Consider the following 24,948-nt stretch of genomic DNA (forward strand, 5'->3'; position numbering starts at 1 on the left):
AGAGGGGGAGGGAAGGTGAAGTATCTGTTCCTAAACCCAACCCCCTTGGGAGGTAGCCCATTCCACGTAAACCCTTGTGCAAAATAGGCCACCTTTGGAATTTGAGTGCCCCCTTTGTGAAGTACAGTACATGTGACTAGTTGTTTTGTTTTTTTTTGGGGGGGGGGTCAAACGCAACACCGACTTTCAAACCCATCCTCGACAAGTAAAGTCTTCGCATGAGGGCGTGCTTCTGCCCGGTTTCGAGCCGGGGACCTTTTGCGTGTGAGGCAAACATGATAACCGCTACACTACAGAAGCGATAGTGTAGCGCAGGTACGTTGGTGGGACAAGTCCTCAGCGTCAGTGCAACGCTTTCGTGCTGGGTAAAACGCACTTTCTCTCCCCGTCTGGGAATCGAACCCAGGTCTTGCTAAACCACTACGGATGTAATATACTTTTGGCCAGCGGTGGCGCTGTGGCGAGAGCGCGCCATGTTTGAATGCAGTGACGTCATTCATTCAATGTGACCGGGACAAGTTTAGCACTAGATCTGCTCCTGTTTTCACCTTCTTATGGACATTTTACTGCCCCAGAACACTCGTATTTTGTGGCATTTATAACGGGCATTTGAGGACGTTTTCAGGTAAAGTTCGTCTTGTGTTTTGCACTTTTGAAACTGTGTTTTTAGTCACGTAAAGTCACTGCTACTTCCATGTCTCTGTTGAACAACTAACGCGACTTTTCTGTCAGTTTTGTGTGATATTCAGCCCTGTTAAGTTAAACTTTATTACATTTAAAGGTTTGCAGTTGTGCAGTTTTATTTAAGGTGTAATATTACGTGATCTGTGTGTTGTGTTGTCTCTTATTGTGCATAAAAGTAGTTGTAGCATCAACAATTCATCACAAGTAAGAGAGACTTTGTTTGTCCCACAATGGGGGAAATGCCTTCACTTAATGTTAATGTGGAGGACATTCCACAACTGTTACCTAGCAACAGACTGTAAACAAGAGCCAAAATGCATATGAATGACTCAACAATTATGTTGATTATGTTGTTCCTCTCTCCTGTCCTGTCCTTTCCTCTGTCCTGTCCTCCTCTGCCCCGTACTCCTCTGTCCTGTCCTCCTCTGCCCTGTCCTCCTCTGCCCTGTCCTCCACTATCCTGTCCTCCTCTGTCCTGTCCTCCTCTCTCCTGCCCTCCTCTACCCTGTCCTCCTCTGTCCCGTCCTCCTCTGTCCCGTCCTCCTCTGTCCCGTCCTCCTCTGTCCCGTCCTCCTCTGTCCCGTCCTCCTCTGTCCCGTCCTCCTCTGTCCTGTCCTCCTCTGTCCTGTCTTCCTCTGTCCTGTCCTCCTCTGTCCTGTCCTCCTCTCTCCTGCCCTCCTCTACCCTGTCCTCCTCTGTCCCGTCCTCCTCTGTCCCGTCCTCCTCTGTCCCGTCCTCCTCTGTCCCGTCCTCCTCTGTCCCGTCCTCCTCTGTCCTGTCCTCCACTATCCTGTCCTCCTCTGTCCCGTCCTCCTCTGTCCCGTCCTCCTCTGTCCCGTCCTCCTCTGTCCTGTCCTCCACTATCCTGTCCTCCTCTACCCTGTCCTCCTCTGCCCTATCCTCTGCCCTGTCCTCCTCTCTCCTGCCCTCCTCTGTCCTGTCCTCCACTATCCTGCCCTCCTCTGTCCTGTCCTCCACTATCCTGTCCTCCTCTGTCCCGTCCTCCTCTGTCCCGTCCTCCTCTGTCCCGTCCTCCTCTGTCCTGTCCTCCTCTGTCCTGTCTTCCTCTGTCCTGTCCTCCTCTGTCCTGTCCTCCTCTCTCCTGCCCTCCTCTGTCCCGTCCTCTGTCCCACCCACTCGTGTCCCCACCAGCTCTCTTCGTGAGCCCTTGGGTGAGTATAACTACTTAAATCATGTGTTCTTGGTTTGTGTGGAGTCACACAGAGTCACACCGTGTAGAGGAGCAGTCACTTCTGTTTCATTTCATGTCTTTTCCTTTAGTAGTGGCTGAAGAGGACGCGCTGGAGAGGACAATGTTCAGCATCTCCGTCCAATCAACACGTGGATGTGTGTAATGTGTCTGTAACGCTTTAGCTCCATTTTGGATGTACCATGTGTTAAAAAGGTTTGTCTTTTATTCCAGCCGTGTCTGCACCAGTCGCTGCTGAGCTCCATCATCCTCAGGTTTACAGAAGTTCACACACAGATGTCCTGCCATGAAAGACACTTTGGGACACGTTCTGTCCTGTGCATGAGTTCAGTTGTTCCTGACCCTGTTCAGGTCCTGCTCTGAATTCATGCATCTGTGATGAGAGTAAGTCATATTATCTGGTGTTCAATATGAATGAGTGAGAGCTTCTTCTGCTCATTCACACTAACATTGCTAAATAAAACAGCCATATAAACTTACTTATGATATAAACAACAGGTCAAATGTAAGTGTGCGTTGTTACTAACAGCTAAATATGACTCATTATTCGTCTTCTTCTCTTACAGCAGCTGCACAGTCCAAACAGACTGTTCTGGAGGAACCACAGGACAGTAAGAGCTTTTACTTGTTGCTTATTCACTGTAAGATCAAAGTTGATCAAACGTATCATACATTTCTTTCCTCTCTTCAGCTGCTGCAGATGTGCTGCCCCTTAAGCCTCCAGTGCCACTTCCACAGGAGCTGAGGTTTGTTCTGGCCGAGTCTGGAAGTACTTCAGCTCCAGGTCTGACATTTTAATAGAATAATCTAAACAAACATAAACCTATATTGTGGTGTTTTAGTTGTTTCAGATGCAGCTCGTCCCACACATTCTGCATCTGATGCTCCTGGAGAAGAGAGAACCCAAAGTGAGTGAGCTCCATGTGTGTCTGTGTCTGTCTCAGTCAAACCATCACAGAGTGAACAGATGAATGCTTCATGCTCCATGTGTGTCTGTCTCAGTCAAACCATCACAGAGTGAACAGATGAATGCTTCATGCTCCATGTGTGTCTGTCTCAGTCAAACCATCACAGAGTGAACAGATGAATGCTTCATGCTCCATGTGTGTCTGTCTCAGTCAAACCATCACAGAGTGAACAGATGAATGCTTCATGCTCCATGTGTGTCTGTCTCAGTCAAACCATCACAGAGTGAACAGATGAATGCTTCATGCTCCATGTGTGTCTGTCTCAGTCAAACCATCACAGAGTGAACAGATGAATGCTTCATGCTGACTGTAGTTTGACAGCCAGTGCAGTGGTTCTAAATGTGTGTCATGTCTTGTATTTCACGTGTTGCTTATCACTAAAACATTCATCTGTTTTGTTCTGTAGTTCCTCCTCCAGTGAAGCTTCAGCCGCAGTCGTCACAACAGGCCGCCTCCCCCTCCACTGCCCCTGAGCCAATCAGCCAACAGCACGCTACACCCGACCACAAAACTACATATTTATCATTACATCATCATCACATCAGATTATTAAATGCCACATCTTCACTCAACATCAGCCCGAAAAACTGGAGCAAACACAGACACTCTGGCAGCACCACCACAACTCTGCCTGTTGTCACCATGACAACTGTCGTCACCACGACGACTGCCGTCACCACGACGACTGTCGTCACCACGACACCTGCCACAGTGAAGCCTCCTCCTCAGACCATCACCTCGCCTCCTACAGTTCTGACCATCACCGTCTCTTTCTCAGGACGCCCTGAGCAGCAGCAGCAGCCCTGAAGAAACACCACCTTTTAAGGACTTTGTGGACACAGAGTTCTTCCAGAGGGAGCTGGAGGCCACAAGACAGAGAGAGGAGGAAAGGAAGCAGCAGAAGAGGAAGAGAGAGGAGTCACCTGCCCCAGGGAGAACGTGCAGGTTCTGCCCCAGGGAGAACGTGCAGGTTCTGCAAACTGGTGCTGAAGCAGGCCCTCACAGTCCTCACATCCACACATACTTCCCTGGACTGTATATATCTGTATATTTATTGTAAATACTACTGTCAAGTAATGAATGCTGTCTGAATTGTAAATAAATGAAACTTAATATTTCTGGTATTTCCCTGTCAATAAATATTCTTAAAAGTATATGTTATTGTGTTTTCTTATATAATAATACAATAATATTCCATACATGATTGAGATATCATATCATTAATAATATGAGTAAATGTTTTATTTCTCTGCAGAACATAAACTGAACACAATAGTACAGTTCAGTGCTGCAGTGTTAGAGATGTGATAGTGTGACCTCTGACCCCTGCGGACTAAACTCCCTGTTTCTGACCCACTCCAAGTTTATTCATGCAGAAGATGTGACGTGGGTTAATCTCTTAAGGTGAAGCAGAAATCACTTTTTGTGATCAATTTGTGATTTTATTAATATTGCAAATCAGTCCCAGCAGCTGCATGTGAGTCCTTCTCATGATCTGACCTTTAACAAGTGCAAACTGACACACCAACTCATAAACTTTATACATTTAAAGTTTTGATCCTTTGAAACGTTCCTCTTCTTCTGGGCACAGCAGGATTTGAACTCTGGTCTCTTGAGATGAATTTGTGAACAACACGAATCTCTGCATTCTGATTGGTTGGCCTTCATCACAGTGGCACATGGCACACAGGCTCATTCTGATTGGCTGACGCTCTATGCCCACTATCCACGGCTGGCCCCCGCGTGACAAGCGGAGATACTGTCCACTATACTAACGAGGACATATGGGGCTGCAGGGGGGCCCCTTTTTTTTTTTTTTTTTTTTGGGCGTGTGTGTCGGTGTCTTTTTCCCCCGATCTCTGTGATGAAAAGTTTGAAGGACTACGCCGACAATTCCGCCGCTCCTCCCTCTTTTCTAGGAATAAACCATCGAGTTTGGAATGAACCGTGTCAAAGATTGAAGCAAACATAAAAGGAGGCTTTGTTTCTGCCCGGTTTCGAGCCGAGGACCTTTCGCGCATTAGGCGAACGTGATAACCGCTACACTACAGAAACGACGTGCGAGCCTGTCGTGTCCCTTTTGCCGCGCGACCGCCGATGCAAATGAGCGCGTGAACAGAAGTACACTGCCCGTGATGAAGCCCCGTGTGCCCTCAAGTACTGGACGCCGTGTGGCGCTGCAACGTCCTAAACCCAACCCCCTTGGGAGGTAGCCCATTCCACGTAAACCCTTGTGCAAAATAGGCCACCTTTGGAATTTGAGTGGCCCCTTTGTGAAGTACAGTACATGTGACTAGTTGTTTTTTTTGGGGGGGGTCAAACGCAACACCGACTTTCAAACCCATCCTCGACAAGTAAAGTCTTCGCATGAGGGCGTGCTTCTGCCCGGTTTCGAGCCGGGGACCTTTAGCGTGTGAGGCAAACATGATAACCGCTACACTACAGAAGCGATAGTGTAGCGCAGGTACGTTGGTGGGACAAGTCCTCAGCGTCAGTGCAACGCTTTCGTGCTGGGTAAAACGCGGTTTCTCTCCCCGTCTGGGAATCGAACCCAGGTCTTCCGCGTGACAAGCGGAGATACTGTCCACTATACTAACGAGGACATATGGGGCTGCAGGGGGGGCCCTTTTTTTTTTTTTTTTTTTGGGCGTGTGTGTCGGTGTCTTTTTCCCCCGATCTCTGTGATGAAAAGTTTGAAGGACTACGCCGACAATTCCGCCGCTCCTCCCTCTTTTCTAGGAATAAACCATCGAGTTTGGAATGAACCGTGTCAAAGATTGAAGCAAACATAAAAGGAGGCTTTGTTTCTGCCCGGTTTCGAGCCGAGGACCTTTCGCGCGTTAGACGAACGTGATAACCGCTACACTACAGAAACGACGTGCGAGCCTGTCGTGTCCCTTTTGCCGCGCGACCGCCGATGCAAATGAGCGCGTGAACAGAAGTACACTGCCCGTGATGAAGCCCCGTGTGCCCTCAAGTACTGGACGCCGTGTGGCGCTGCAACGTGGCACTCTTGTTTCTCTTCAGAGCGTATAAATCTTTCGCCTTTTACTAAAAAGATCACAAGTGTTGGGGCTGTGCGGTGTATGGAGCACAACACTTTAAGCGACGTGCTCCAACATCGGCAGATGAGGAAATGGCAGCAGCTTCGCACGGCCCCCGGCGGAATGCACTCCGCTTCGAACTACTGGGAGAACTGGAAATGGATCGATTGACCTTCAGCAGACGCCTTTTGCAAAAAGAACTGGCTGTAACAACGAATCAACTGGACTTTATATTTGCCTTTCCTGGCAAAAAGATTTTTGAAGTCGTTTTCACCACAACGAAGCATCTGGAGACATGTTTGGAGTTGTACGAGAGGAAGAAAACATCCACCACTGTCTTCCAGCAGGTGAACGTTACTCCTCTCACTGATTTGGATAAAAAAACTGTCCATATCGTTATCTATTCAGAAAAAGTGAGACTGGATGATGTCAAGACATGGGCCTCTTTCTTCTGCGATGTCCTAAAAGCAACAGAGGTTGTAGACATCGATGGCATTAAAACAGGAACCAAGCGGCTGGAAGTGAAGTTAAGAAGAACTAACGGGGAACTTCAACATCTCCCTAACTCCATTCAACTGGGGGCTTTCCGAGGCTCTGTCTTTTATCCGGGGCAGCCACGGAAATGCAGAAGATGCGGCAGCCTTGATCACCTGGCAGCAGGGTGCAATGTAGCCCAATGCAGAAAGTGCAAATCCCTGGATCATCCCACATCACTATGCACAGTTTCAGTTAAATGCAACCTGTGTTCGGCGGACACCCATCTCTTTAAGGACTGCCCACAAGCCTATGCTAATAGAGTGAAAGGGAATACAGTGACAACATCAGTATCATGCCAAGATGACCCGGATCCCTATTCCCAACTCTTTGATGAGAATCCCGTGTCACAAGACAGAATGGACAAGGCAGATGGACCGGACAACTCTCCAAAAGAACCACCCACAGTGAGACTTCAGGATGTCCCCAAAACTCTACAGGATGCAGAAGGGGTCTTCGACGCCCTGTTGGCCAGCCTCCCCCCCTTCCAGGAGGAGGGCACACAGGGGGAACCTGCACCGCAAGAGGATAGTCAAGATGGTTTAGCAGCAACAGCTGAAACCTTTCTTCCGGACACTCAAGTGGAATTTTTGGAACGGCAGGGGGCGGTAAAACGCCTTCAGAACACGTCAAGTGAGGAATCTTTCCACCTAGAGCAGTCTGAAAAGGTATGGCCACCTGCCTCGTCTCCCTCCACCGAATTCCTTGACCATACTAGCGTGAACACGTTTACAGTTGTGACAAAAATAAAATCGGCGGAAGGCCCCCCAAATCCACAAAAGAAAAAAAGGAAGGGTCACAGAACACAAGGAGAAAATGGTTTAGTGGTAAACTCCTCCAACTATTAATATGACCTCTCTCTCAGTAGTCACAATTAATACAAGAGGCTTGAATGAATTGTTAAAGTGCCAGACAGTTTTCAATGAACTGCATAATGGAATTGGAGATATTTTCTGTCTCCAAGAATGTAATATACCTTTTAAAGATAGTTATAGAGATTATGAAAGTAGATGGCCTCATGGACAATCCTTTTGGTCTGGAGATAATGAAAACAAGAACTCTGGGGTAGCCATCTTGCTCCGAGGTCACCATTTTAATATAAACAGAGTCCAGAGAATAAGTGATGGAAGAATACTCTCTGTAGACTTAGATCAAAATGGAAAACAACTTAGAGTTATCAGTGTTTATTGTCCACCCACAGTGCAAGGAAGACTTAAAACCTTGGAACTTTTACAGACTTTAATTTTTTGCAAATATGAAGTTGTCATTGGGGGTGACTTTAACTGCATCTTGACTAGAACAGACAGATTGACAAAACGAGCTACTACGGCAAAACTAGATGCCAGCTCACACGCTTTGGCGAATTTAATAAGAGACTGTCATTTGAAAGACTGTGCGGAAAGTTTAGGGTCAAAACCAGACTTTACGTGGTCTAATGGCAAATCCTTCTCACGTATTGATCTTACCCTGGTGTCCCGAGGCCTTCTCCCCCTTAAATGTTGGAGAACACCAGTTGTCTTTTCAGATCACTTTAAGCTAACCACCGTGATAGACATTAAAGGAGGGTTGAAACGCCATACGGGCCCGTGGAAATTAAATATTGCTTTATTACAGAACAAATACATAGTAGAAAAATTAAAAGGAAAATTTGAACAATGGAAAACCCTACGAGATCTCCATAACTCCTGTGGAGACTGGTGGGAAGATATTAAATCCAGGACAAAATCCTTCTTCATGTCAGAGAGTAAAACACTGGCCGCTAGAAAGAGAATGTTTTATTCTAGACTTCAAAGAAAACTTCAAAACTACTATAAACTGGCACAAAACGGCTTTGACATGCAACAAGAGATTGTCACACTAAAAGCAAAACTATGTGAACTAATGAGGGAGAAGAGTAAAAGTATCCTCCTGAGAAGCAGGATCCAACATCTAGAGGAAAATGAGAAATGTTCCCGGTACTTTTTCCAAAAAATAGCAAAAGCAAAGCACCATATAACATCTGTCTATGATCAGGAAGGAAAAGAAGAGAAGGACATGGAAAAAATCATTCACATTATTAGGTCCTTTTTTGCCAATCTCTATCAGGACACACTGGTGTCTAGCAAAATGATGGACACTTTTCTTTCTAAGACTACTGGAAAACTTAGTACTTCAGTGAAGGAATCCTTAGACAAAAATATAACATTGGCAGAACTGACAAAAGCCATTACAAGTATGAAAGACAATAAAACTCCAGGCTTGGAATGTCTCCCCAAAGAGTTTTACGTTACCTTTTGGGAGCAGCTGAAACTCCCCCTTTTGGAGATGTACAACGAAAGTCTTGGCAAAGGAGCGTTGCCATCATCATTGAGACGGGGGGCAATCTCCCTCCTTCACAAAAAAGGACAAAAACAGAATCTACAGAACTGGAGACCACTAACCCTTCTAGGTGTCGATGTAAAAATACTGGCCAAGGTTTTATTTTTACGAACTCAACCCATCGTTGGTGACCTGGTGGAGAGTGAACAAACATGTGGAGTACAAGGACGGACAATGACAGATAGCCTAGCCCTGGTGAGAGACACGTATCTCCTCTGTAAAGAACGTAACAGCCCCCTATGTATACTAAGTTTGGACCTCGAAAAAGCTTTTGATAGCATAAGCCACGATTATATAAAAGCAGTGTTGAAACATTTTGGTTTTGGAGAAAATTTTAGACGGTGGGTTAACCTCTTGTACACTGACTGCCATAGTGTGGTAATAGTTAATGGACAACAAACAAATGCTATAGATATCCGGGCTGGGGTCAGACAAGGGTGCCCCTTGTCACCCACATTATTTATTTTAGCAATAGAACCGCTAGTTTGTGCCCTTAGAAGGAACAATGACATAAAAGGAATTTTTGTGCCAGGAAGTGAAAATAGACAGGCAAAAATATCAGTTTATATGGATGATATCACTTTGTTACTTTCAGACAATAAATCTATAGGAGAAGCCTTAAAGGTCTGTGAAAACTTTACTCTCGCTGCAAGCACAAGGGTTAATAAGAACAAAACCAAAATACTTTATTTGAATTGGAAAGAGAAATACGAAAATATAGACCTGATTAAAAATAAAGACACAATTAAAGTCTTGGGAATTCAGATAGGAAAAGACATGGAAGTAAAAAACTGGGAGTCAAAGCTACCCAAATTGACAGCCAATTTAAGAGCATGGCAAGATAGGGAGCTTACATTTACTGGGAAAGTCTTAATTGTGAACTCGGTACTGTTGGCTTCAGTGAATAATCTGGCGACTGTGTTTCCTGCCCCCTATCGGATACTTAAGACTCTGAAGAAGATGTTGTTCCAGTTTATCTGGGGGGGGGAAATCAGAGAGACTCAAACGAAATATAATGCATCGCCTCCCACTGTGCGGGGGTATCGGGGTGCCATTAATCGAGGCAAAATTTGAAGCAATGTTCTTGGCCCCAATTTTAAAGGCAGTCCTTCTACCAGAAAGGGAAATTTTGTGGCACTATTTTGCAAAATTGTGGGTGGGTAGAAAAGTTTTAATCACATGGGGAAAAAGACCATCAATGGATGTCCCCCACGCCGAGATTTGCCCATCAGTCTACAAACATGTGCTTGAGAACTTATCCAAAGGACTTAGCCAGGTACCATCGACAGAACTGACAAGGAGAAAAATAGAACAAAAACTGTCCGTAGATTTGGAGAAACTTACCCCGGTAGATCTTTTATCGGCACAAGAGAGCAAAAGGGCATGGGAAAATATACATTTTCAAAAACTTACGAACAGACACAGAGATTTGGCCTGGCAAATTGGCCATAAATGTTTGCCAACCCGAGAGTTCCTTTTTAAAAGACACTTTACACCAAGCCCAAGATGCCCGAGACCCTTTTGTGGCAGTGAGGAAACTCATTTACACTTTTTTTGGACATGCCCTTTTGCTGTGAATGCCTGGGTAACAGTATCCCCATGGCTGAAAAATGTTGGGAAAATTCCATCAAGTTATAACAATATTGCCTATGGTGAAACTGCAAAATTCCAAAATAAGGAGAGGTGGTGGATTATAGTTAATTGTATAAAAGAAGCTATCTGGAAATCAAGGAATGTATTGACTTTTAAAAACTATCAAATGTCAGAAATGTTGTTGATGAAATGTGTTATGAATATTTTTAAAGATTATGTTTTAAGAGATTTAGTGGAAGGAAAGAGAGAAGAAATAATCAATTTATGGAAAATTCCAAACTCTTTTAAAGACTTGCTGTATTCATAGTTTTGGTAAATAATGTGTAATTGTATTGACTTTTGTAAACTGTGTTTAAAAGATGTGTTTTAAGTGTGGAAAGTATTTTGAAAGAAATTTATTGCTATGAAATAATAAAAACCGCCTGAAAAGTGAAAAGTGCCTTTTACTAAAGATTTCCGTGGAGAGGGACAACAAGAGATCTTTCCAATTTTTTGATGCCCTGCTTCAATGCGGGGCTTTTCTACCTATGTCTAAAGCAAGCAAGCGGTCATCCTCCAAGAGCAAAGGTTGTGTCTTGTCGGCCTTTAAACATGCCCTTGCGTACCCTCCGTTTGGCATCCCGTGTTCAAGAACTTTAAAAGTAAAAAAGAGTGCTTAGAACGCACAGACTTGCGTGTGTATCGCTGCCGTTTAACCTGGGGCTCAATCGTCGGGTGGAAGCTGGTCCATGCAAATGGCCGGAAGGACCATGCTGCCACATTGCCTCTTCCAGGGCCTGGGCCTTGGCTCGGAGCGGAGCAACTCATACTTACCTGGCAGGGGCGACACCATGATCAGGAAGGTGGTTCACCCAGGGCGAGGCTCGTCCATTGCACAAACAGGATGTGCTGACCCCTGTGAATTCCCCAAATGTGGGAATCTCAACTGCATAATTTCTGGTAGTGGGGGACTGCGTTCGCGCTCTCCCCTCTTGTTTTTTGTCAGAGGAAAAAAAAAAAAACCCAAAGGGTCGTTTCCATGTACGCCGCTCGCGCTCCGGCCCCTCCGCCGGGCGCTTTGCGCGGGCGCCGCTTTGGACCGTTGACGGGAGGGTCAGCGTGGGGAGAGCTCACTGCTCCCCGAACCCATTGTGGGCATCGCTTCTCGGCCTTTTGGCTAAGATCAAGTGTAGTATCTGTTCTTATCAGTTTAATATCTGATACGTCCCCTACCCGGGGACCGTATATTAAATTGATTTTTGGACCAGGGAGATGGAATTTGGGGCTTGCTCCGTCCACTCCACGCATCGGCTCGGTATTGCAGTACCTCCGAGAACGGTGCACCTCCTCTCTCAGGTTAGAAAAAGTCATTCAGTTTGTTTTCGCCGTCACGTTACATGCAAATGTGCCATCATACCCTCATGTTAAACGCTTCCTTGCCGTTTGTCTGCTCCGGAAGTGGACAAAAATTCTCGGAGACGTTTTGAGTGGAAGGGCTGGATATTTCAAATCTCCCGCCAAAAGCCCTGACTGGAGAAGAGGGGGAGGGAAGGTGAAGTATCTGTTCCTAAACCCAACCCCCTTGGGAGGTAGCCCATTCCACGTAAACCCTTGTGCAAAATAGGCCACCTTTGGAATTTGAGTGGCCCCTTTGTGAAGTACAGTACATGTGACTAGTTGTTTTTTTTTTTTTTGGGGGGGGGGTCAAACGCAACACCGACTTTCAAACCCATCCTCGACAAGTAAAGTCTTCGCATGAGGGCGTGCTTCTGCCCGGTTTCGAGCCGGGGACCTTTTGCGTGTGAGGCAAACATGATAACCGCTACACTACAGAAGCGATAGTGTAGCGCAGGTACGTTGGTGGGACAAGTCCTCAGCGTCAGTGCAACGCTTTCGTGCTGGGTAAAACGCACTTTCTCTCCCCGTCTGGGAATCGAACCCAGGTCTTCCGCGTGACAAGCGGAGATACTGTCCACTATACTAACGAGGACATATGGGGCTGCAGGGGGGCCCCTTTTTTTTTTTTTTTTTTTTGGGCGTGTGTGTCGGTGTCTTTTTCCCCCGATCTCTGTGATGAAAAGTTTGAAGGACTACGCCGACAATTCCGCCGCTCCTCCCTCTTTTCTAGGAATAAACCATCGAGTTTGGAATGAACCGTGTCAAAGATTGAAGCAAACATAAAAGGAGGCTTTGTTTCTACCCGGTTTCGAGCCGAGGACCTTTCGCGCGTTAGGCGAACGTGATAACCGCTACACTACAGAAACGACGTGCGAGCCTGTCGTGTCCCTTTTGCCGCGCGACCGCCGATGCAAATGAGCGCGTGAACAGAAGTACACTGCCCGTGATGAAGCCCCGTGTGCCCTCAAGTACTGGACGCCGTGTGGCGCTGCAACGTGGCACTCTTGTTTTTCTTCAGAGCGTATAAATCTTTCGCCTTTTACTAAAGATTTCCGTGGAGAGGGACAACAAGAGATCTTTCCGATTTTTTGATGCCCTGCTTCAATGTGGGGCTTTTCTACCTATGTCTAAAGCAAGCAAGCGGTCATCCTCCAAGAGCAAAGGTTGTGTCTTGTCGGCCTTTAAACATGCCCTAGCGTACCCTCCGTTTGGCATCCCGTGTTCAAGAACTTTAAAAGTAAAAAAGAGTGCTTAGAACGCACAGACTTGCGTGTGTATCGCTGCCGTTTAACCTGGGGCTCAATCGTCGGGTGGAAGCTGGTCCATGCAAATGGCCGGAAGGACCATGCTGCCACATTGCCTCTTCCAGGGCCTGGGCCTTGGCTCGGAGCGGAGCAACTCATACTTACCTGGCAGGGGCGACACCATGATCAGGAAGGTGGTTCACCCAGGGCGAGGCTCGTCCATTGCACAAACAGGATGTGCTGACCCCTGTGAATTCCCCAAATGTGGGAATCTCAACTGCATAATTTCTGGTAGTGGGGGACTGCGTTCGCGCTCTCCCCTCTTGTTTTTTGTCAGAGGAAAAAAAAAAAACCCAAAGGGTCGTTTCCATGTACGCCGCCCGCGCTCCGGCCCCTCCGCCGGGCGCTTTGCGCGGGCGCCGCTTTGGACCGTTGACGGGAGGGTCAGCGTGGGGAGAGCTCACTGCTCCCCGAACCCATTGTGGGCATCGCTTCTCGGCCTTTTGGCTAGCGCGTGTAGTATCTGTTCTTATCAGTTTAATATCTGATACGTCCCCTACCCGGGGACCGTATATTAAATTGATTTTTGGACCAGGGAGATGGAATTTGGGGCTTGCTCCGTCCACTCCACGCATCGGCTCGGTATTGCAGTACCTCCGAGAACGGTGCACCTCCTCTCTCAGGTTAGAAAAAGTCATTCAGTTTGTTTTCGCCGTCACGTTACATGCAAATGTGCCATCATACCCTCATGTTAAACGCTTCCTTGCCGTTTGTCTGCTCCGGAAGTGGACAAAAATTCTCGGAGACGTTTTGAGTGGAAGGGCTGGATATTTCAAATCTCCCGCCAAAAGCCCTGACTGGAGAAGAGGGGGAGGGAAGGTGAAGTATCTGTTCCTAAACCCAACCCCCTTGGGAGGTAGCCCATTCCACGTAAACCCTTGTGCAAAATAGGCCACCTTTGGAATTTGAGTGGCCCCTTTGTGAAGTACAGTACATGTGACTAGTTGTTTTGTTTTTTTTTGGGGGGGGGGGTCAAACGCAACACCGACTTTCAAACCCATCCTCGACAAGTAAAGTCTTCGCATGAGGGCGTGCTTCTGCCCGGTTTCGAGCCGGGGACCTTTTGCGTGTGAGGCAAACATGATAACCGCTACACTACAGAAGCAATAGTGTAGCGCAGGTACGTTGGTGGGACAAGTCCTCAGCGTCAGTGCAACGCTTTCGTGCTGGGTAAAACGCACTTTCTCTCCCCGTCTGGGAATCGAACCCAGGTCTTCCGCGTGACAAGCGGAGATACTGTCCACTATACTAACGAGGACATATGGGGCTGCAGGGGGGCCCCTTTTTTTTTTTTTTTTTTTGGGCGTGTGTGTCGGTGTCTTTTTCCCCCGATCTCTGTGATGAAAAGTTTGAAGGACTACGCCGACAATTCCGCCGCTCCTCCCTCTTTTCTAGGAATAAACCATCGAGTTTGGAATGAACCGTGTCAAAGATTGAAGCAAACATAAAAGGAGGCTTTGTTTCTGCCCGGTTTCGAGCCGAGGACCTTTCGCGCGCTAGGCGAACGTGATAACCGCTACACTACAGAAACGACATGCGAGCCTGTCGTGTCCCTTTTGCCGCGCGACCGCCGATGCAAATGAGCGCGTGAACAGAAGTACACTGCCCGTGATGAAGCCCCGTGTGCCCTCAAGTACTGGACGCCGTGTGGCGCTGCAACGTCCTAAACCCAACCCCCTTGGGAGGTAGCCCATTCCACGTAAACCCTTGTGCAAAATAGGCCACCTTTGGAATTTGAGTGGCCCCTTTGTGAAGTACAGTACATGTGACTAGTTGTTTTGTTTTTTTTTGGGGGGGGGGGTCAAACGCAACACCGACTTTCAAACCCATCCTCGACAAGTAAAGTCTTCGCATGAGGGCGTGCTTCTGCCCGGTTTCGAGCCGGGGACCTTTTGCGTGTGAGGCAAACGTGATAACCGCTACACTACAGAAGCGATAGTGTAGCGCAGGTACGTTGGTGGGACAAGTCCTCAGCGTCAGTGCAACGCTTTCGTGCTGGGTAAAACGCACTTTCTCTCCCCGTCTGGGAATCGAACCCAGGTCTTCCGCGTGACAAGCGGAGATACTGTCCACTATACTAACGAGGACATATGGGGCTGCAGGGGGGGCCCTTTTTTTTTTTTTTTTTTTTGGGCGTGTGTGTCGGTGTCTTTTTCCCCCGATCTCTGTGATGAAAAGTTTGAAGGACTACGCCGACAATTCCGCCGCTCCTCCCTCTTTTCTAGGAATAAACCATCGAGTTTGGAATGAACCGTGTCAAAGATTGAAGCAAACATAAAAGGAGGCTTTGTTTCTGCCCGGTTTCGAGCCGAGGACCTTTCGCGCGTTAGGCGAACGTGATAACCGCTACACTACAGAAACGACGTGCGAGCCTGTCGTGTCCCTTTTGCCCCGCGACCGCCGATGCAAATGAGCGCGTGAACAGAAGTACACTGCCCGTGATGAAGCCCCGTGTGCCCTCAAGTACTGGACGCCGTGTGGCGCTGCAACGTGGCACTCTTGTTTCTCTTCAGAGCGTATAAATCTTTCGCCTTTTACTAAAAAGATCACAAGTGTTGGGGCTGTGCGGTGTATGGAGCACAACACTTTAAGCGACGTGATCCAACATCGGCAGATGAGGAAATGGCAGCAGCTTCGCACGGCCCCCGGCGGAATGCACTCCGCTTCGAACTACTGGGAGAACTGGAAATGGATCGATTGACCTTCAGCAGACGCCTTTTGCAAAAAGAACTGGCTGTAACAACGAATCAACTGGACTTTATATTTGCCTTTCCTGGCAAAAAGATTTTTGAAGTCGTTTTCACCACAACGAAGCATCTGGAGACATGTTTGGAGTTGTACGAGAGGAAGAAAACATCCACCACTGTCTTCCAGCAGGTGAACGTTACTCCTCTCACTGATTTGGATAAAAAAACTGTCCATATCGTTATCTATTCAGAAAAAGTGAGACTGGATGATGTCAAGACATGGGCCTCTTTCTTCTGCGATGTCCTAAAAGCAACAGAGGTTGTAGACATCGATGGCATTAAAACAGGAACCAAGCGGCTGGAAGTGAAGTTAAGAAGAACTAACGGGGAACTTCAACATCTCCCTAACTCCATTCAACTGGGGGCTTTCCGAGGCTCTGTCTTTTATCCGGGGCAGCCACGGAAATGCAGAAGATGCGGCAGCCTTGATCACCTGGCAGCAGGGTGCAATGTAGCCCAATGCAGAAAGTGCAAATCCCTGGATCATCCCACATCACTATGCACAGTTTCAGTTAAATGCAACCTGTGTTCGGCGGACACCCATCTCTTTAAGGACTGCCCACAAGCCTATGCTAATAGAGTGAAAGGGAATACAGTGACAACATCAGTATCATGCCAAGATGACCCGGATCCCTATTCCCAACTCTTTGATGAGAATCCCGTGTCACAAGACAGAATGGACAAGGCAGATGGACCGGACAACTCTCCAAAAGAACCACCCACAGTGAGACTTCAGGATGTCCCCAAAACTCTACAGGATGCAGAAGGGGTCTTCGACGCCCTGTTGGCCAGCCTCCCCCCCTTCCAGGAGGAGGGCACACAGGGGGAACCTGCACCGCAAGAGGATAGTCAAGATGGTTTAGCAGCAACAGCTGAAACCTTTCTTCCGGACACTCAAGTGGAATTTTTGGAACGGCAGGGGGCGGTAAAACGCCTTCAGAACACGTCAAGTGAGGAATCTTTCCACCTAGAGCAGTCTGAAAAGGTATGGCCACCTGCCTCGTCTCCCTCCACCGAATTCCTTGACCATACTAGCGTGAACACGTTTACAGTTGTGACAAAAATAAAATCGGCGGAAGGCCCCCCAAATCCACAAAAGAAAAAAAGGAAGGGTCACAGAACACAAGGAGAAAATGGTTTAGTGGTAAACTCCTCCAACTATTAATATGACCTCTCTCTCAGTAGTCACAATTAATACAAGAGGCTTGAATGAATTGTTAAAGTGCCAGACAGTTTTCAATGAACTGCATAATGGAATTGGAGATATTTTCTGTCTCCAAGAATGTAATATACCTTTTAAAGATAGTTATAGAGATTATGAAAGTAGATGGCCTCATGGACAATCCTTTTGGTCTGGAGATAATGAAAACAAGAACTCTGGGGTAGCCATCTTGCTCCGAGGTCACCATTTTAATATAAACAGAGTCCAGAGAATAAGTGATGGAAGAATACTCTCTGTAGACTTAGATCAAAATGGAAAACAACTTAGAGTTATCAGTGTTTATTGTCCACCCACAGTGCAAGGAAGACTTAAAACCTTGGAACTTTTACAGACTTTAATTTTTTGCAAATATGAAGTTGTCATTGGGGGTGACTTTAACTGCATCTTGACTAGAACAGACAGATTGACAAAACGAGCTACTACGGCAAAACTAGATGCCAGCTCACACGCTTTGGCGAATTTAATAAGAGACTGTCATTTGAAAGACTGTGCGGAAAGTTTAGGGTCAAAACCAGACTTTACGTGGTCTAATGGCAAATCCTTCTCACGTATTGATCTTACCCTGGTGTCCCGAGGCCTTCTCCCCCTTAAATGTTGGAGAACACCAGTTGTCTTTTCAGATCACTTTAAGCTAACCACCGTGATAGACATTAAAGGAGGGTTGAAACGCCATACGGGCCCGTGGAAATTAAATATTGCTTTATTACAGAACAAATACATAGTAGAAAAATTAAAAGGAAAATTTGAACAATGGAAAACCCTACGAGATCTCCATAACTCCTGTGGAGACTGGTGGGAAGATATTAAATCCAGGACAAAATCCTTCTTCATGTCAGAGAGTAAAACACTGGCCGCTAGAAAGAGAATGTTTTATTCTAGACTTCAAAGAAAACTTCAAAACTACTATAAACTGGCACAAAACGGCTTTGACATGCAACAAGAGATTGTCACACTAAAAGCAAAACTATGTGAACTAATGAGGGAGAAGAGTAAAAGTATCCTCCTGAGAAGCAGGATCCAACATCTAGAGGAAAATGAGAAATGTTCCGGGTACTTTTTCCAAAAAATAGCAAAAGCAAAGCACCATATAACATCTGTCTATGATCAGGAAGGAAAAGAAGAGAAGGACATGGAAAAAATCATTCACATTATTAGGTCCTTTTTTGCCAATCTCTATCAGGACACACTGGTGTCTAGCAAAATGATGGACACTTTTCTTTCTAAGACTACTGGAAAACTTAGTACTTCAGTGAAGGAATCCTTAGACAAAAATATAACATTGGCAGAACTGACAAAAGCCATTACAAGTATGAAAGACAATAAAACTCCAGGCTTGGATGGTCTCCCCAAAGAGTTTTACGTTACCTTTTGGGAGCAGCTGAAACTCCCCCTTTTGGAGATGTACAACGAAAGTCTTGGCAAAGGAGCGTTGCCATCATCATTGAGACGGGGGGCAATCTCCCTCCTTCACAAAAAAGGACAAAAACAGAATCTACAGAACTGGAGACCACTAACCCTTCTAGGTGTCGATGTAAAAATACTGGCCAAGGTTTTATTTTTACGAACTCAACCCATCGTTGGTGACCTGGTGGAGAGTGAACAAACATGTGGAGTACAAGGACGGACAATGACAGATAGCCTAGCCCTGGTGAGAGACACGTATCTCCTCTGTAAAGAACGTAACAGCCCCCTATGTATACTAAGTTTGGACCTCGAAAAAGCTTTTGATAGCATAAGCCACGATTATATAAAAGCAGTGTTGAAACATTTTGGTTTTGGAGAAAATTTTAGACGGTGGGTTAACCTCTTGTACACTGACTGCCATAGTGTGGTAATAGTTAATGGACAACAAACAAATGCTATAGATATCCGGGCTGGGGTCAGACAAGGGTGCCCCTTGTCACCCACATTATTTATTTTAGCAATAGAACCGCTAGTTTGTGCCCTTAGAAGGAACAATGACATAAAAGGAATTTTTGTGCCAGGAAGTGAAAATAGACAGGCAAAAATATCAGTTTATATGGATGATATCACTTTGTTACTTTCAGACAATAAATCTATAGGAGAAGCCTTAAAGGTCTGTGAAAACTTTACTCTCGCTGCAAGCACAAGGGTTAATAAGAACAAAACCAAAATACTTTATTTGAATTGGAAAGAGAAATACGAAAATATAGACCTGATTAAAAATAAAGACACAATTAAAGTCTTGGGAATTCAGATAGGAAAAGACATGGAAGTAAAAAACTGGGAGTCAAAGCTACCCAAATTGACAGCCAATTTAAGAGCATGGCAAGATAGGGAGCTTACATTTACTGGGAAAGTCTTAATTGTGAACTCGGTACTGTTGGCTTCAGTGAATAATCTGGCGACTGTGTTTCCTGCCCCCTATCGGATACTTAAGACTCTGAAGAAGATGTTGTTCCAGTTTATCTGGGGGGGGGAAATCAGAGAGACTCAAACGAAATATAATGCATCGCCTCCCACTGTGCGGGGGTATCGGGGTGCCATTAATCGAGGCAAAATTTGAAGCAATGTTCTTGGCCCCAATTTTAAAGGCAGTCCTTCTACCAGAAAGGGAAATTTTGTGGCACTATTTTGCAAAATTGTGGGTGGGTAGAAAAGTTTTAATCACATGGGGAAAAAGACCATCAATGGATGTCCCCCACGCCGAGATTTGCCCATCAGTCTACAAACATGTGCTTGAGAACTTATCCAAAGGACTTAGCCAGGTACCATCGACAGAACTGACAAGGAGAAAAATAGAACAAAAACTGTCCGTAGATTTGGAGAAACATACCCCGGTAGATCTTTTATCGGCACAAGAGAGCAAAAGGGCATGGGAAAATATACATTTTCAAAAACTTACGAACAGACACAGAGATTTGGCCTGGCAAATTGGCCATAAATGTTTGCCAACCCGAGAGTTCCTTTTTAAAAGACACTTTACACCAAGCCCAAGATGCCCGAGACCCTTTTGTGGCAGTGAGGAAACTCATTTACACGTTTTTTGGACATGCCCTTTTGCTGTGAATGCCTGGGTAACAGTATCCCCATGGCTGAAAAATGTTGGGAAAATTCCATCAAGTTATAACAATATTGCCTATGGTGAAACTGCAAAATTCCAAAATAAGGAGAGGTGGTGGATTATAGTTAATTGTATAAAAGAAGCTATCTGGAAATCAAGGAATGTATTGACTTTTAAAAACTATCAAATGTCAGAAATGTTGTTGATGAAATGTGTTATGAATATTTTTAAAGATTATGTTTTAAGAGATTTAGTGGAAGGAAAGAGAGAAGAAATAATCAATTTATGGAAAATTCCAAACTCTTTTAAAGACTTGCTGTATTCATAGTTTTGGTAAATAATGTGTAATTGTATTGACTTTTGTAAACTGTGTTTAAAAGATGTGTTTTAAGTGTGGAAAGTATTTTGAAAGAAATTTATTGCTATGAAATAATAAAAACCGCCTGAAAAGTGAAAAGTGCCTTTTACTAAAGATTTCCGTGGAGAGGGACAACAAGAGATCTTTCCAATTTTTTGATGCCCTGCTTCAATGCGGGGCTTTTCTACCTATGTCTAAAGCAAGCAAGCGGTCATCCTCCAAGAGCAAAGGTTGTGTCTTGTCGGCCTTTAAACATGCCCTTGCGTACCCTCCGTTTGGCATCCCGTGTTCAAGAACTTTAAAAGTAAAAAAGAGTGCTTAGAACGCACAGACTTGCGTGTGTATCGCTGCCGTTTAACCTGGGGCTCAATCGTCGGGTGGAAGCTGGTCCATGCAAATGGCCGGAAGGACCATGCTGCCACATTGCCTCTTCCAGGGCCTGGGCCTTGGCTCGGAGCGGAGCAACTCATACTTACCTGGCAGGGGCGACACCATGATCAGGAAGGTGGTTCACCCAGGGCGAGGCTCGTCCATTGCACAAACAGGATGTGCTGACCCCTGTGAATTCCCCAAATGTGGGAATCTCAACTGCATAATTTCTGGTAGTGGGGGACTGCGTTCGCGCTCTCCCCTCTTGTTTTTTGTCAGAGGAAAAAAAAAACCCAAAGGGTCGTTTCCATGTACGCCGCTCGCGCTCCGGCCCCTCCGCCGGGCGCTTTGCGCGGGCGCCGCTTTGGACCGTTGACGGGAGGGTCAGCGTGGGGAGAGCTCACTGCTCCCCGAACCCATTGTGGGCATCGCTTCTCGGCCTTTTGGCTAAGATCAAGTGTAGTATCTGTTCTTATCAGTTTAATATCTGATACGTCCCCTACCCGGGGACCGTATATTAAATTGATTTGTGGACCAGGGAGATGGAATTTGGGGCTTGCTCCGTCCACTCCACGCATCGGCTCGGTATTGCTGTACCTCCGAGAACGGTGCACCTCCTCTCTCAGGTTAAAAAAAGTCATTCAGTTTGTTTTCGCCGTCACGTTACATGCAAATGTGCCATCATACCCTCATGTTAAACGCTTCCTTGCCGTTTGTCTGCTCCGGAAGTGGACAAAAATTCTCGGAGACGTTTTGAGTGGAAGGGCTGGATATTTCAAATCTCCCGCCAAAAGCCCTGACTGGAGAAGAGGGGGAGGGAAGGTGAAGTATCTGTTCCTAAACCCAACCCCCTTGGGAGGTAGCCCATTCCACGTAAACCCTTGTGCAAAATAGGCCACCTTTGGAATTTGAGTGGCCCCTTTGTGAAGTACAGTACATGTGACTAGTTGTTTTTTTTTTTTTTGGGGGGGGGTCAAACACAACACCGACTTTCAAACCCATCCTCGACAAGTAAAGTCTTCGCATGAGGGCGTGCTTCTGCCCGGTTTCGAGCCGGGGACCTTTTGCGTGTGAGGCAAACATGATAACCGCTACACTACAGAAGCGATAGTGTAGCGCAGGTACGTTGGTGGGACAAGTCCTCAGCGTCAGTGCAACGCTTTCGTGCTGGGTAAAACGCACTTTCTCTCCCCGTCTGGGAATCGAACCCAGGTCTTCCGCGTGACAAGCGGAGATACTGTCCACTATACTAACGAGGACATATGGGGCTGCAGGGGGGGCCCTTTTTTTTTTTTTTTTTTGGGGGCGTGTGTGTCGGTGTCTTTTTCCCCCGATCTCTGTGATGAAAAGTTTGAAGGACTACGCCGACAATTCCGCCGCTCCTCCCTCTTTTCTAGGAATAAACCATCGAGTTTGGAATGAACCGTGTCAAAGATTGAAGCAAACATAAAAGGAGGCTTTGTTTCTGCCCGGTTTCGAGCCGAGGACCTTTCGCGCGTTAGGCTAACGTGATAACCGCTACACTACAGAAACGACGTGCGAGCCTGTCGTGTCCCTTTTGCCGCGCGACCGCCGATGCAAATGAGCGCGTGAACAGAAGTACACTGCCCGTGATGAAGCCCCGTGTGCCCTCAAGTACTGGACGCCGTGTGGCGCTGCAACGTGGCACTCTTGTTTCTCTTCAGAGCGTATAAATCTTTCGCCTTTTACTAAAGATTTCCGTGGAGAGGGACAACAAGAGATCTTTCCAATTTTTTGATGCCCTGCTTCAATGCGGGGCTTTTCTACCTATGTCTAAAGCAAGCAAGCGGTCATCCTCCAAGAGCAAAGGTTGTGTCTTGTCGGCCTTTAAACATGCCCTTGCGTACCCTCCGTTTGGCATCCCGTGTTCAAGAACTTTAAAAGTAAAAAAGAGTGCTTAGAACGCACAGACTTGCGTGTGTATCGCTGCCGTTTAACCTGGGGCTCAATCGTCGGGTGGAAGCTGGTCCATGCAAATGGCCGGAAGGACCATGCTGCCACATTGCCTCTTCCAGGGCCTGGGCCTTGGCTCGGAGCGGAGCAACTCATACTTACCTGGCAGGGGCGACACCATGATCAGGAAGGTGGTTCACCCAGGGCGAGGCTCGTCCATTGCACAAACAGGATGTGCTGACCCCTGTGAATTCCCCAAATGTGGGAATCTCAACTGCATAATTTCTGGTAGTGGGGGACTGCGTTCGCGCTCTCCCCTCTTGTTTTTTGTCAGAGGAAAAAAAAAAAAACCCAAAGGGTCGTTTCCATGTACGCCGCTCGCGCTCCGGCCCCTCCGCCGGGCGCTTTGCGCGGGCGCCGCTTTGGACCGTTGACGGGAGGGTCAGCGTGGGGAGAGCTCACTGCTCCCCGAACCCATTGTGGGCATCGCTTCTCGGCCTTTTGGCTAAGATCAAGTGTAGTATCTGTTCTTATCAGTTTAATATCTGATACGTCCCCTACCCGGGGACCGTATATTAAATTGATTTTTGGACCAGGGAGATGGAATTTGGGGCTTGCTCCGTCCACTCCACGCATCGGCTCGGTATTGCAGTACCTCCGAGAACGGTGCACCTCCTCTCTCAGGTTAAAAAAAGTCATTCAGTTTGTTTTCGCCGTCACGTTACATGCAAATGTGCCATCATACCCTCATGTTAAACGCTTCCTTGCCGTTTGTCTGCTCCGGAAGTGGACAAAAATTCTCGGAGACGTTTTGAGTGGAAGGGCTGGATATTTCAAATCTCCCGCCAAAAGCCCTGACTGGAGAAGAGGGGGAGGGAAGGTGAAGTATCTGTTCCTAAACCCAACCCCCTTGGGAGGTAGCCCATTCCACGTAAACCCTTGTGCAAAATAGGCCACCTTTGGAATTTGAGTGGCCCCTTTGTGAAGTACAGTACATGTGACTAGTTGTTTTTTTTTTTTTTGGGGGGGGGTCAAACGCAACACCGACTTTCAAACCCATCCTCGACAAGTAAAGTCTTCGCATGAGGGAGTGCTTCTGCCCGGTTTCGAGCCGGGGACCTTTAGCGTGTGAGGCAAACATGATAACCGCTACACTACAGAAGCGATAGTGTAGCGCAGGTACGTTGGTGGGACAAGTCCTCAGCGTCAGTGCAACGCTTTCGTGCTGGGTAAAACGCACTTTCTCTCCCCGTCTGGGAATCGAACCCAGGTCTTCCGCTTGACAAGCGGAGATACTGTCCACTATACTAACGAGGACATATGGGGCTGCAGGGGGGCCCCTTTTTTTTTTTTTTTTTTTTGGGCGTGTGTGTCGGTGTCTTTTTCCCCCGATCTCTGTGATGAAAAGTTTGAAGGACTACGCCGACAATTCCGCCGCTCCTCCCTCTTTTCTAGGAATAAACCATCGAGTTTGGAATGAACCGTGTCAAAGATTGAAGCAAACATAAAAGGAGGCTTTGTTTCTGCCCGGTTTCGAGCCGAGGACCTTTCGCGCATTAGGCGAACGTGATAACCGCTACACTACCGAAACGACGTGTGAACCTGTCGTGTCCCTTTTGCCGCGCGACCGCCGATGCAAATGAGCGCGTGAACAGAAGTACACTGCCCGTGATGAAGCCCCGTGTGCCCTCAAGTACTGGACGCCGTGTGGCGCTGCAACGTGGCACTCTTGTTTCTCTTCAGAGCGTATAAATCTTTCGCCTTTTACTAAAGATTTCCGTGGAGAGGGACAACAAGAGATCTTTCCAATTTTTTGATGCCCTGCTTCAATGCGGGGCTTTTCTACCTATGTCTAAAGCAAGCAAGCGGTCATCCTCCAAGAGCAAAGGTTGTGTCTTGTCGGCCTTTAAACATGCCCTTGCGTACCCTCCGTTTGGCATCCCGTGTTCAAGAACTTTAAAAGTAAAAAAGAGTGCTTAGAACGCACAGACTTGCGTGTGTATCGCTGCCGTTTAACCCTTTAGGCGCCAGAGATTATGGATGAAATAAATGTATAAATAAAAAACTTCCTGAGATACAGAGAACTGAAGCCGGGGCACAGCTCTGGGTCGGCAGTGCCCCTGGAGGCCCGTAGAAGCTCCACACTCCAGTTGATTCTTGGATAAAAGGGCACCCAGCCGGTCTCGAACTCGCGTGAGGCGGAGCAGGGATCATCCACCCCGCACACGGCCAGACTTTGCC

The 24,948-nt window shown here is 46.8% G+C and overlaps 13 non-coding genes across 13 annotated transcripts; 11 read left to right on the top strand and 2 right to left on the bottom strand.

Annotated features, from left to right (window-relative positions):
- Positions 1 to 11,196: 11,196 nt before the first annotated feature.
- Positions 11,197 to 11,362, top strand: LOC140372343 (U1 spliceosomal RNA). Its single transcript, XR_011928670.1, has one exon. It is a non-coding gene; the product is annotated as a U1 spliceosomal RNA (small nuclear RNA).
- Positions 11,363 to 11,527: 165 nt separating this feature from the next.
- Positions 11,528 to 11,719, top strand: LOC140372207 (U2 spliceosomal RNA). The gene has a single exon (XR_011928544.1). It is a non-coding gene; the product is annotated as a U2 spliceosomal RNA (small nuclear RNA).
- A 1,049-nt stretch (positions 11,720 to 12,768) lies between these two features.
- Positions 12,769 to 12,881, top strand: LOC140372307 (U5 spliceosomal RNA). The gene has a single exon (XR_011928637.1). It is a non-coding gene; the product is annotated as a U5 spliceosomal RNA (small nuclear RNA).
- A 288-nt stretch (positions 12,882 to 13,169) lies between these two features.
- On the top strand, positions 13,170 to 13,335 carry LOC140372344 (U1 spliceosomal RNA). The gene has a single exon (XR_011928671.1). It is a non-coding gene; the product is annotated as a U1 spliceosomal RNA (small nuclear RNA).
- Positions 13,336 to 13,499: 164 nt separating this feature from the next.
- Positions 13,500 to 13,688, top strand: LOC140372230 (U2 spliceosomal RNA). Its single transcript, XR_011928565.1, has one exon. It is a non-coding gene; the product is annotated as a U2 spliceosomal RNA (small nuclear RNA).
- Positions 13,689 to 14,530: 842 nt separating this feature from the next.
- On the bottom strand, positions 14,531 to 14,603 carry trnaa-agc (transfer RNA alanine (anticodon AGC)). Its single transcript has one exon. It is a non-coding gene; the product is annotated as a tRNA-Ala (tRNA).
- Positions 14,604 to 20,892: 6,289 nt separating this feature from the next.
- On the top strand, positions 20,893 to 21,058 carry LOC140372345 (U1 spliceosomal RNA). The gene has a single exon (XR_011928672.1). It is a non-coding gene; the product is annotated as a U1 spliceosomal RNA (small nuclear RNA).
- A 162-nt stretch (positions 21,059 to 21,220) lies between these two features.
- Positions 21,221 to 21,412, top strand: LOC140372222 (U2 spliceosomal RNA). The gene has a single exon (XR_011928558.1). It is a non-coding gene; the product is annotated as a U2 spliceosomal RNA (small nuclear RNA).
- Positions 21,413 to 22,460: 1,048 nt separating this feature from the next.
- Positions 22,461 to 22,574, top strand: LOC140372301 (U5 spliceosomal RNA). Its single transcript, XR_011928632.1, has one exon. It is a non-coding gene; the product is annotated as a U5 spliceosomal RNA (small nuclear RNA).
- A 287-nt stretch (positions 22,575 to 22,861) lies between these two features.
- Positions 22,862 to 23,027, top strand: LOC140372346 (U1 spliceosomal RNA). Its single transcript, XR_011928673.1, has one exon. It is a non-coding gene; the product is annotated as a U1 spliceosomal RNA (small nuclear RNA).
- A 165-nt stretch (positions 23,028 to 23,192) lies between these two features.
- On the top strand, positions 23,193 to 23,384 carry LOC140372209 (U2 spliceosomal RNA). Its single transcript, XR_011928546.1, has one exon. It is a non-coding gene; the product is annotated as a U2 spliceosomal RNA (small nuclear RNA).
- Positions 23,385 to 23,952: 568 nt separating this feature from the next.
- Positions 23,953 to 24,024, bottom strand: trnad-guc (transfer RNA aspartic acid (anticodon GUC)). The gene has a single exon. It is a non-coding gene; the product is annotated as a tRNA-Asp (tRNA).
- A 408-nt stretch (positions 24,025 to 24,432) lies between these two features.
- LOC140372302 (U5 spliceosomal RNA) lies at positions 24,433 to 24,546 on the top strand. The gene has a single exon (XR_011928633.1). It is a non-coding gene; the product is annotated as a U5 spliceosomal RNA (small nuclear RNA).
- The last annotated feature ends 402 nt before the right edge of the window (positions 24,547 to 24,948 follow it).

Source organism: Eucyclogobius newberryi, unplaced genomic scaffold (assembly GCF_026437365.1).
Source record: "Eucyclogobius newberryi isolate DKJ021-1_F unplaced genomic scaffold, fEucNew1.0.hap1 SCAF_22, whole genome shotgun sequence".
Lineage (NCBI taxonomy): Eukaryota > Metazoa > Chordata > Actinopteri > Gobiiformes > Gobiidae > Eucyclogobius > Eucyclogobius newberryi.